Source organism: Schistocerca gregaria, chromosome X (assembly GCF_023897955.1).
Source record: "Schistocerca gregaria isolate iqSchGreg1 chromosome X, iqSchGreg1.2, whole genome shotgun sequence".
NCBI lineage: Eukaryota > Metazoa > Arthropoda > Insecta > Orthoptera > Acrididae > Schistocerca > Schistocerca gregaria.
In genome coordinates this window covers 133,019,632-133,032,679 of record NC_064931.1, presented here as the reverse complement: position 1 = coordinate 133,032,679, position 13,048 = coordinate 133,019,632, and the positions used below count along the sequence as shown (strand labels likewise).

The 13,048-nt window shown below is 47.8% G+C and overlaps 1 protein-coding gene and 1 non-coding gene across 2 annotated transcripts in view; one reads left to right on the top strand and one right to left on the bottom strand.

The window, feature by feature from the left end:
• The window catches only part of LOC126299606 (calcium/calmodulin-dependent protein kinase type 1-like), a 1,453,155-nt gene that overhangs the window by 640,906 nt on the left and 799,201 nt on the right, over positions 1-13,048 (top strand). The window lies entirely within an intron of this gene.
• On the bottom strand, positions 11,816-11,888 carry Trnaa-cgc (transfer RNA alanine (anticodon CGC)). The gene has a single exon. It is a non-coding gene; the product is annotated as a tRNA-Ala (tRNA).

The following is a 13,048-nucleotide window of genomic DNA, read 5'->3' as shown; positions in this document are numbered from 1 at the left end:
CTTAGAGAATTAACTGATAACTCAGTCCACCGCCTAGACGCTGCCGTAAAGGCGTCAGTGTAGATGATGTCCACGGCACGTCTTAGCAGAGACAGCAAGATTGTAACTTGGTGCTGAGAACTGCAACGTGGGTTTGCACAAGTTAGACAGCTATTACAGCAGTCTCCACCCACAAAAGGGCAGAGGGCGGGGCCAGGTGGCGGTAGAAAATGTTGTTGATGGCCATAATAGGAGTGGCAGTGACGTTCAGCTGTCAGCTGAACGCCGCAGATACCTAACTTGGAGTTTAATGTAAAATCCAAAAGCATATACTGAGTAGAAGTAGGGGAGGAATCTAAATGTGGTTGGCCAGAGGCGTACATGGTACCAGCAATTTGCGCACTTGACATTCAAACTGAACATGCCAACTCGGTGACCAGGACTAACCCGATGTATCGCGTGTGCAACATTGGCTTGAATTTTCTGATGTTACTGTTTTAGTCTTGACGTGTGTGGCGTAATGAAAGTGTGTTACTCGCATATGCTGTTTAAAACTGCCACAGCGTTTTATTTTGCTTAGAGACCCAGCTATGCAGGAATACGTTAACATATTTCGGATCAGATGAAATGATCATATGGCATTGATGGCCTACCTGGGGAAGTTCGGCCACCGATTTTCAAGTCTTCTGACACCAAATTGGGCGACTTGCGTGTCGTAGAGATGATGAGTCTGACAACACAACTCCAAGTCCCCGAGCGGAAAAAATCTCCGACGCAGCCGGGAACAAAACCCGGGCCCGCTCTGTGGCAGTCAGAACCACTGAACACACAGCTAATGGGGCGGACTTCCATATATATTATCCTCAGCTACAACGGCGTACAGGAAATCTAGAGGGTAGTAACCACCCTTGCTAATGGCATTTGAGTCCCAGCTTGCATGAGTTAATAAGTTTAATTTTGTGAGTGAATAATGAAAACTAGCAATTTCTCTACAACCACAATTAACGGGAAGACTGCGGTTAAAGTCCCCATCTTGCTGTCCACATTGAGGATATCTGTGCATTGCGTAAACTGCTTAAGGAAAATGGAGGTTTGATTGGTTTGGAAAGGACACGGGCGATGGCTCTATAGCACACTCTCTCCTGGAATGTTAACTCCGTATCACTAAACACTTGTAATATTTACGACTGCAGTAAGGTATAAAGCTTACCACTGTAGATCTAATAAGGGTAAATATTTGTGTAAGCTATAAATTATGACTTCCTTTGAGTAAAATGTGGATTAGTAAACTTTACAATGATTTAGTAGTAATTTAACGTTTTCTCTTCGTCAATGTTCTAGAGTTAAATGCGATGAAGTCAGTAGTTGTGACGGAAGCTGTGTACTAGGAAAAATACTTTCTGGCGATGTACGAAGGTTGCATGGCTCTGACTGACCGTGGGGTCGGGTGTGCCTTCGTCATTGGCGCCCGTGTCTTTCGATATTGGCTTCTGGCACACTGCTCAGTGTTTACAGCCGTGCTCTTGACCCTGTATCAGGCCACGGTTTACATCTGGCGACACAGCCTCTTCAGTTATGTCTTCTGCTCAGACTCACTCAGCACCCTTCAGAGTCTATGTGCGCTGTACACTGCCCTTCCCTTAGTGCAGCGGGTCCAGGAAAACCGTCACTTGCTTACTATTGGTGGAGCCAGTGTGATGTTTGAGGGGTTCCTGCTCATGTCTGTCTGCCAGGAAACGAGGCTGCTGACGATGCTGTCAAGGCTGCAGTCCTCGTATACCTCGGCCCGCGAGTTCCTATGTTCCCTCCGATGATCTCTGTGTTGCCGTCTATCAGGAGGTGGTGTCCCTTTGGATTCGCCAATGGCCCTCGCTTCACGGGAATAAGCTCAGGATTATTAAGCCTCTGCCAGTAGCTTGGACGACCTCCTCTCGGCCCTCCCGTCGGGAGGAGGTCATTTCAACTCGGCTGCGCATTGGGCACTGCCATTTTAGCCACCGTCGTTTGATAAGTGGCGCTACCCCACCACCACTTTGTACACATAGTGTCCGTCACTTCCTGATGGAATGTCCATTTTTTAACCGTTTACGTTCCCGCTTGGGTTTGCCGTCTGATTTATCGGCCGTTTTCGCAAATGACGCTCGGACTGTCGACCGCGTTTAACTTTTTATCCGCCAAAGCAATATGACGAATGCCATTTAATTTTTAGTTTTGGACCTCCGTGTCTGTATGTTGTCTTTATAGACCTTTTTCCACCTGCCTATTTTAACTGTCTTCTAGTATGTCTACTGGAACTGGCGTGTAGTCCTAATTATTCTATGTCTTCATGTTGTATAGTTTTGACTTCGGCGCGTATGACCACAGTTGTTTTTTTTCCCTAAAGCAAAACAAAAAAATCAAAACCTGCAGACTAGAAGCTGTAGGGATTACTTCGGTTCTTCATGGTTAATACGGAGCCACAAAAATCACCCTACTAGGTCCAATTTGATTAAAAATAAAATTTCATGCCTCAAGAAGCAGTATGGCACTGCACGAATTTTTAGCTGTGAAATATGTGTTTGATACTTTGAAATTTAATAAAGCCTACGACACAGTCAGAGACTTTAGAAAATAGGGTGCAGCGCAGTCCTTAATATTAACATTCCATCGCTGCTGAGAGAGTTAGCGACTTAATTTTCTTCCTTTGTGGAGACTTGCCGCGCCGGCTGCCGTGGCCGAGCGGTTCTTGGCGTCACAGTATATATAAAACAAGTGTCGGGCACAGTTGTTAGATCGCTTACACCTACTACAATAGCAGCTTATCAAGATTTGAGTGAGTTTGAACGTGATGTTATAGTCTGCGCACGAGCGATGGGACACAGCATCTTTGAGGTATAGATCGTGGCGACTTTCCCGTAAGATCATTTCACGAATCTGCCAGTAAAACATCAAATCTCCGACAACGCTTCGGCCGAAAAAACAAAGATCCTGCAAGAACGAGACCAACGAATACTGAAGAAAATCGTTCAACTTGCCAGAAGTGCAACCCTTCCGCAAATTGCTGCAGATGTAAGTGCTGGGCCATCAACATGTGTCAGCATGTGAATCATTCGACGAAACATCATCGATATGGGCTTTTGGGGCTGTAGGTCCACTCGTGTAGCCTTGATGACTGCACGACACAGACCTTTACGCGTCGCCTGGGTCCGTCAACACTGATATTGGACTGTTGATGACTGGAAACATGTTGCCCTGTCGGACGAGTCTCGTTTCAAATTGTATCGAGCGGATGGACGTGTACAGGTATGGAGATACCCTCATGAATCCATAGACCCTGGCCGTCAGCAGGGAGACTGTTCAAGCTGGTGGAGGCTCTGTAATGGTGTGGGGCGTGTGCAGTTGGAGTGATATGGGACCCCTTAAACATCTAGATACGTGTCTGACAGGTGACGCGTACGTAAGCATCCTGTCTGATTACCTGGATCCATTCATGTCCATTGTACATTCCTACGGACTTGGGAAATTCCAGCAGGACAATACGACACCCCACCTGTCCACAATTGTTACAGAGTAGCTCCAGGAACGCTCTTCTGAGTTTAAGCACTTTCCATGGCCATCAAACGTCAGAGACATGAACGTTATTGAGCAAATTTGGGATGCCTTGCAACGTGCTGTTCTCTTACGGATTTGTTGACAGCTCTGCAGGATGCCGTGCTGTTCTCCATCTCAGTATACTCTTACGAATCTATTGACAGCCGTGCATGATTCATGGTGTCAGTTCTCTGCAGCACTAGCTCAGACACTGCCACGTCGTGTTGCGGCACTTCTGCGTGGTCGCGGAGACCCTGCACGAAATTGCTTAAGTCTACCAGTTTCTTTGGTTCTTCGGTGTAGTACATAAAAATAATTCTTCGAGCCAGTCGCAGATCTGTGGAGATACTCCGTAAGATAATCTCTTAGTTATTTGGAGAAGATTTGGAACACTATCCAACGCCTTTGGGAACTTCACGAAGTCGTACTGTATCTACTCACCTGCGTGCATGCGCGTACTACGCTATGCAGTCACCTTAATGTGCCCACTGCCTACATTCGACGTCACCGTAAAATAACCAGTCACAGACGACAGATGGGAGCACTAGCAGTAGAGGGTATATAAAACTTGGGGGGGGGGGGGGGGCAGGAAACAATGGAATCGTTGTCGTAATGCGGAAATCGAGCGATTTATCTGATGTCCAAAAAGGCATTATCATTGGTTTTCAGACCAAGGCTGGAAGCATTTCCGAAACAGCCAAGTTTGTAAACAGTTCGCTTACCGCCGTGGTTAAGGTGTACCGTGCATGGCAAAATGGCGCTATCGAAAACCGGCGCCGAACAACTGCACCATGGGCCATGGATGACAGGGCTGAACGATGGCTCCTCAGATGACGTACAATTTTCGAGGCACTGACAGCCCAGATGGACCAAGTGACTATCCAAAACTGCCTCCTCAACCACCGTTCAGCGGGCGTTACTGCGTACGGGCATCCACAGGAGGTGCCTGGTTCATGCACCCATGCTGGCTGCTATTCATCGGCAACGAAGGCTGGAATTTCCACGCCAATATTGCGACGTACAATGAGTGAGGAATGTTACCTTTACAAAAGAATCACATTCAATGCTCGATCGGACAGCCGACCATTGGAGTGTTGGGTGTGAAACATCTGGTAGCAGACTCTCTGAAAAAATCGTCGAAAGGGTCCAGGCTGGAATCTTTCCCTCGGTGGTCTCGTCACTCTGTAAGGCACACAATTAAGCACCTACCCTTGGCCACCACGTCCACCCTTACATTTATTTGGTTTTTGACCAGCACGACCGCATTTACAAGCAGGATAGTGCAGCGTGTCACACAGGTCGCTACACTATGTGATCAAAAGTATCCGGACACCTGGCTGAAAACGACGTAAAAGTTCGTGGCGTCCTCCATCGGTAATGCTGGAATTCAATATGTTGTTGGCTCGCCCTTAGCTTTGATGACAGCTTCCACTCTCGCAGGCATACGTTCAATCAGGTTCCTTGGTGACTCGCAGCCCATTCTTCACGGAGTGCTGCACTCAGGAGAGGTATCGATGTCGGTCGGTGAGGCCTAGCACGAAGTCGGCTTTCCAAAATATCCGAAAGGTGTTCTGTAGGATTCAGGTCAGGACTCTGTGCAGGTTAGTCCATTACAGGGATGTTGCTGTCGTGTAACCACCCCGCCACAGGCCGTGCATTATGAACAGGTGCTCGATCGTGTTGAGAGATGCAATCGCCATCCCCGAATTGCTCTTCAACAATGGGAAGCAAGAAAGGCTTAAAACATCAATGTAGGCCTGTGCTGTGATAGAACCACGCAAAACAACAAGGGGTGCAGGCCCCCTCCATGAAAAACACGACCACACCATAACATCACCGCTTCCGAAAATTACTGTTGGAACAACACACGCCGGCGGATGACGTTCACCGGGCATTCTCCGTACCCACACCCCGCCATCGGATTTTCTGTCAACAGAGTATTGAGAAATAGATTTCAGAAGGAAATACACAAACTATGCGAGTCTTGAGGGTTGCTCAAAACTTCCTTCCAACAGTTCATAATTCGTGGCTGATCCATTGTTGAACGCGTCTCACAATGAAACAACATTAGGCTCTCTGGTACACCATCCGAATACACACTTATCTGATAAGAAGTATCCGGCCACGGAGCAGTTGACTTTAATATTGGGTGTGTCCACTATCCGCCTCTCCGACGATTTTAAATATACAGCGGACACATTCATTAAGGTATCTGAATGTCTGTGGAGGGATTGGAGCCCACTTTTCTTCAAGGAGAGATGGTAGTGAAGTAGGACATTTGGGTATGGAATGATGTTCTGTTCAGGTCGAGATTTCGAGCAGATCAGTCCATTTCAGGAATGTTACGTCCACAAACCATTGCCTCACACGCTCTTCTATGGCAAGGTCCATTCCCGTGCTGATGCGAACAATCATCGCCTTCGACCTGTTACTGTGCTGCACACAGGACAAAATCCTGTAAATCGCAATAAGGGGACTGTTGTGGTTGGCAGGAGAGCCAACCGTATGGTTAAAGGAGGCCGAAATGCACGCGTTTTAGCTCACGCAGGCTGTCGTGAGGTCTGGAACATGACAAGGGAATTAGAATTGAGAAAAACGGACGTAGCTGGTGGAATACTTAACTTTAATCCATTAACGGAGAACGTCGCTCTTTATGGTACATGATTCACAATATCAATAGTACGGATACTGGCGCCTTGCTAGGTCGTAGCAAATAACGTAGCTGAAGGCTATGCTAACTATCGTCTCGGCAAATGAGAGCGTAGAAGTCAGTGAACCATCGCCAGCAAAGTCGGCTGTACAACTGGGGCGAGCGCTTGGAAGTCTCTGTAGACCTGCCGTGTGGCGGCGCTCGGTCTGCAATTACTGAAAGTGGCGACATGCGGTCCTGACGTATACTAACGGACCGTTGCCGATTTAGAGGCTACCACCTAGCAAGTGTGGTGTCTGGCGGTGACACCACGGGGACAACTTCCTGACCCCAAAGAACCCCCTCACACCATAACACCACCTCATCCATACTTCACTGTCGGTATTATACACACTAGTCAGGCAGGACATTATGAACCGATATAAACCCGTTCAGGTGAAAACAGGGTCTCCTGACGAAGAATGACGCACGGTGCGTGAAGTATCAGTAAACGTGCTATCCGTCTGTAGAACGGGGAAAGCGCACGATATATCTGAGTGTGACCGAGGGCAGGTTTTGATGCCCTGGAGACTCGGCACGAGCATTTCGGAAACTGCACGACTTGTCGGGTGTTCCAGAAGCGCTGTGGTGTCTTCAGCGCGTGGCGAAACCAAGGTGAAATCACGTCCAGACGACGTAGGGTTGGGCGTCCACCCCTCTTTACAATTGCCGGACGTATTAGGCTGGGCAAACCTATATACACGACAGGCGGCGAACTGTAGCGGAACCGCTACGGTCGCAGGTCCGAATCTTGCCTCGGGCATGGATGTGTGTGATGTCAGGTTAGTTAGGTTTAAGTAGTTCTAAGTTCTAGGGGACTGATGACCTCAGAGGTTAAGTCCCATAGCGCTCAGAGAAATTTGAACTTTTTTGAGCTCGCCTGACCAATGCATTCTGCTGTTACTGCTTTCCTATAGACAACACAACAGTGTCCGGTTAAGTTTGATCAGATAGTTTACGTTATTGTTATCCGCTAAGCGCACAATGGAGAAAGCCAGGATACGTAATTTATAGTGATGCATAGCGAAAATACAGCCCGACAAATTCAGTTATGCCTTCCGTACCAATTTCAGTACAATTTATTTAAAACTGAACTTTGAGTTCCATTTTATGCTTCTTTCTTTACCCCCGTATGGTAATGTGCCTTAGAGGTAGGGAAACCTACAGTTCGTCAGTCGGTATTAAATCAGCTGGTGTAGTTACGTCCGTTGTCTACTTGGTACCATCGCTTGTTATTGGCATACACGTCAGAATTTCCAGTCTCATGTTCCTGTGATTTTAGAATTTTTGCCTCGTTACTCCAAATAAGAAGGTAGCACAGTTCAAACACGTAGCGAAAGTGACGTGCAAACAAGAAGTCTTGCACCAGGCTGGAAGTCACTCCACCCGTCCTGTGGATTTACTTGCAAATACAATTTTTTAAATTTACACTACAGGCCATTAAAATTGCTACACCAAGAAGAAATGCAGATGATAAACGGGTATTCATTCGACAAATATATTACACTAGAACAGACATGCGATTACATTTTCACCCAATTTGGGTGCATAGATCCTGAGAAATGAATACTCAGAACAACCACCTCTGGCCGTAATAACGGCCTTGATACGCCTGGGCATTGAGTCGAAAAGAGCTTGGATGGCGTGTACAGGTACAGCTGCCCATGCAGCTTCAACACAATACCACAGTTCATCAAGAGTAGCGACTGGCGTATTGTGACGAGTCAGTTGCTCGGTTGAACGATCTGGAGAATTTGCTGGCCAGGGCAGCAGTCGAACATTTTCTGTATCCAGAAAGGCCCGTACAGGAACAGCAACATGCGGTCGTGCATTATCCTGCTGGTATGTAGGGTTTCGTAGGGATCTTAAGAAGGATAGAGCCACGGGTCGTAACACATCTGAAATGTAACGTCCACTGTTCAAAGTGCCATCAATGCGAACAGGAGGTAACTGAGACGTGTAACCAATGGCACCGCATACCATCACCCCGGATGATACGCCAGTATGGCGATGACGAATACACGCTTCCAATGTGCGTTCACCGCGATGTCGCGAACCACTGATGAGACCATCATGATGCTGTAAACAGAACCTGGATTCATCCGAAAAAATGACGTTTTGCCATTCGTGCACCCAGGTTCGTCGTTGAGTACACCATCGCAGGCGCTCCTGTCTATGATGCAGCGTCAAGGATAACCGCAGCGATTGTCTCCGAGCTGATATTCCATGCTGCTGCAAAAGTCGTCGAACTGTTCATGCATATGGTTGTTGTCTTGCAAATGTAATCATCTGTTGACTCAGGGATCGAGACGTGGCTGCACGATCCGTTACAGCCATGCGGATAAGATGCCTGTCATCTCGATTGCTAGTGATACGAGGCCGTTTGGATCCAGCAAGGCGTTCTGTATTACCCTCCTGAAGCCACCGATTCCATATTCTGCTAACAGTCATTGGATCTCGACCAACGCGAGCAGCGATGTCGCGATACGATAAACCGTAATCGCGATAGGCTACAATCCGACCTTTATCAAAGTCTTAAACGTGATGGTACGCATTTCTCCTCCTTAGACGAGGCATCACAAGAATGTTTCACCAGGCAACGCCGGCCAACTGCTGTTTGTGTATGAGAAATCGGTCGGAAACTTTCCTCACGTCAGCACGTTTTAGGTGTCGGCACCGGCGCCAACCTTGTGTGAATGCTCTGAAAAGCTAATAATTTGCATATCACAGCATGTTCTTCCTGTCGGTTAAATTTCGCGTCTGTAGCGCGTCGTCTTCGTGGTGTAGCAATTGTAATGGCCAGTAGTGTATGAAGTGGTTACTGGTGAATAAAAGGCTAAGAAGCGAGGGAACCGTGCTTCCTCGGAAACTACTTTAGTAACCTACTACTGTGTTTTTGTATTTATTTCGGTATTTGTCGGAACTGTACAGCTTCACCCTTAAAACAGGTTGTACTCGTGGCTTTCAGAGCCCTGATAAAGGATTAGCACGCTGCAGTGCAGCATGTATCATTCGTGGCTTGCATCTCTGGAACTCAGTTGCGGTGCAGCGGCAGCGACCACAATTACCTTGCCTTTGAACGGCTTAACGCAGATCTCGTAATCGGCTTGTCTGGAATTGTCTCTTCCCTCGCTGAAACAAACTTACCCGCTTCGGGCACAGGGTGCGCTAACAAGAATCGGAGCTTAGTCGGGGCAGGAGGTGCTGACATCCTGCGGACAGCACGGGACATTAATAATGCGGAGCATTCGTACGGACGAGCGCCGACAAGCGCACGGCCGCTGTCAAAATAAATTCCACACCCACAGGCCGCATCTGGTAATTTGGGGAGAATGGTCCCGGAATTGCAATATACCAGTCGATCGTATTCACCCCCCCCCCCCCCCCCAGTGACCCCTTTCTCTCTCTCGGCCATACAGCCTGTAAACCTTCTCATCAAATATTTAAAAAACCTACAGAACTGGCGATGTTCGCTTGTGTTTGATAGCCTGGGGTACTGCTATGTTCAGTTCATCCACATTCTACCTGAGGGATAGGTGTGCAAGACTTGTGTTTATTTAGTTATTTGTCAGCAGCTCGTGGTCGTGCGGTAGCGTTCTTGTTTCCCGCGCCCGGTTCCCCGGGTTCGATTCCCGGCGGGGTCAGGGATTTTCCCTGCCTCGTGATGGCTGGGTGTTGTGTGATGTCCTTAGGTTAGTTAGGTTTAAGTAGTTCTAGGGGACTGATGACCATAGATGTTAAGTCCCATAGTGCTCAGAGCCATTTTTTGTTTATTTATTAATTTTTTGTCGCCATGAAGCTTTGTGTGGTGTCACCGCCAGACACCACACTTGCTAGGTGGTAGCCTTTAAATCGGCCGCGGTCTGTTAGTATACGTCGCACCTGCGTGTCGCCACTATCAGTGATTGCAGAACGAGCGCCGCCACAGAGCAGTTCTAGAGAGACTTCCTAGCAGTCGCCCCAGTTGTACAGCCGACTTTGCTAGTGATGGTTCACTGCCTACTTACGTTCTCATTTGCCGAGAAGATAGTTTAGCATAGCCTTCAGCTACGTCATTTGCTACGACCTATCAAGGCGCCATTATCAGTTACTATTCATATTGTGAACTATGTGCCGTCAAGAGCGACGTTCATCATTAATGGATTAAAGTTAAGTATTCCACCAGCTACGTCCGTTGTTTCTAAATTCTAATTTCCTTGTCCTGTTCCAGACCTCACGCCAGCCTGCGTGAGCTAAATCGCGTGCGTTTCGGCCTCCTCTAGTAACACGGTGTTGGCTCTCCTGCCAACCACAAAACTTTGTCTCTAACTGTACACTATGTGTGTAAAATATTCTTGACCTGGTGAATAAATGACACTGATGTCAGTAAAACGGCCTTGCCGCAGTGGATACACCGGTTCCCGTGAGATCACCGAAGTTAAGCGCTGTCGGGCGTGGTCGGCACTTGGATGGGTGACCATCCAGGCCGCTATGCGCTGTTGCCCTTTTTCGCGGTGCACTCAGCCTCGTGATGCCAATTGAGAAGCTACTCGACCGAATAGTAGCGGCTTCGGTCAAGAATACTATCATAACGACCGGGAGAGCGGTGTGCTTACCCCCCCCCCCCCCCCCCCCCTATCCGCATCCTCCACTGCGGATGACACGGCGGTCAGATGGTCCCTGTAGTCCAATACGTTGGTACAAGGTACCAAATACCTTCAGTCAGTCGCAAATGTGAGCTGTGCAGTAGCTTTGATTTTTGAACTAGTATGGTTAATTGCCTCCATAATCTTACTCAAAGTTCGCAGAAGTTTATAAGGAGTCCACCCCTCCATTTACAATCAGTGAACAGGGAGGGTGGGAGGGAGGGAGAGAAAGGAGGGAGTGGCAGTCAGCGACTAAATTACTTAAAATGGATGACACTTTATGCATTTGGAAGAAATAGTACGGTCTATTTTAATTATCAAATTCAGAATTAGAATGCTTAATGTGGGCTTGGGGTGCCGCATGATTACCAAAACCAAATACAAGGAAGAATTTCTCACCTGGTTTCAGACCAGCTGCAAAAGGAACACAACTGATTTTGCCCACCGATTTGATCCTATGGATGGGAAATCGCTCAACCACTACAGGAACGACAAAAAAAGAATGGGCTAGAATTAGTGACCCAGCATTTTAAAAAATGCTGTTGGTTTCTTTTGCTTGAAATGATTTAGCCAGTGTTTTGTGAAATACAAAAGGGTTACTTGTTCTTTACTACTGTCACTGATGAAACAGAACATCACCACCACCTGCTTACCCGGCCAGGGTGGCCAAGCGGTTCTAGGCGCTACAGTCTGGAACCGCACGACCGCTACAGTCGCAGGTTCGAATCCTGCCTCGGGCATGTATGTGTGTGATGTCCTTAGGTTAGTTAGGTTTACGTAGTTCTAAGTTCTAGGGGACTGATGGTGGTGGTGGTTAGTGTTTAACGTCCCGTCGACAACGAGGTCATTAGAGACGGAGCGCAAGCTCGGGTTAGGGAAGAATTGGGAAGGAAATCGGCCGTGCCCTTTCAAAGGAACGATTTAGGGAAATCACGGAAAACCTAAATCAGGATGGCTGGAGACGGGATTGAACCGTCGTCCTCCCGAATGCGAGTCCAGTGTGCTTACCACTGCGCCACCTAGCTCGGTAGGGGACTGATGACCTGATTAAGTTAAGTCCCATAATGCTCAGAGCCATTTGAACCATTTTGAACCACCTGCTTAATAACTTGTTCGTTCGTCTTTCGAACAAAAGCATCACAGATTCTGCGCATCAGGGATCAGAAAACTTAAGTTTGCAGAGGTATGTCGCACTATATGTCTACGCGCAGGTCATGTAATTCCCGTAAATAATAGGCCGCAGATTTGCGTACATGACGGCCTAGATGGATTCCATAGGATTTGCATCAGGCGAATTTGGTTCCTCGAGATATCAACGTGGGTTCACTGTAATGCTCCAGAAACCATTGTAGCACGGTTCTGGCTCCGAAACAGGGACAATTATGCTGCTGAAAGATGACATGCAAGTCGGGGAAAACATCAAGCATGAAGGGATGGAGGTAGTTCGCAGCTGTCAGCGTGTCTACGATTACTACCACTGGTCCCACGCAAGCGCAGGAGAATGCCTCCCATAGCATAATAGTACTCCCGCCATCCTGCATCCGTGACGCACTGCACGTTTGAACTCGACGTTCACCTCGATGACGGCGTTTGTGCAGACGACCGTCGACCTGGTTTAGCGAAAATGTGGTTCACCCGCAGAGCCGACACGATTCCATTGATAGACGATCGGCTAACGGTGGTCCGGAGCTCATTGCAGTCGTAACTGACAATGTCGTTGAGTCAACGTGTCAACACGTAGGGGTGGTGAGCTGCCGACTCCATGCCCAACAGAACGGAGTGCTCCGAAACACTTGTGCGTGCACCAGAATTGTGATCTTTCGTATAGATGCCACAGATCACCATCTATTCTATTTTATAGAGCAGATATGCCTCCGAATCCCACGTTCTGTGAAGAGCCATGGACGTCCAACCATTCTGCGCCTAGTGGTAGTTTAGCTGTCCTACCTCTTTCCGTAGCTGCTATCGACAGTAGCACGTGGACATTCGACCAGCTTCGCCGTTTTCGAGATATCTGTTCACATGCTCTGAATAATAATAATAATAATAATAATAATAATAATAATAATGTAAATGCCTTGTGACTTGGGCCTCCCGTCGGGTAGACCGATCGCCGGGTGCAAATCTTTCGATTTGACGCCACGTCGGCGACTTGCGCTTCGATGGGGATGAAATGATGATGATT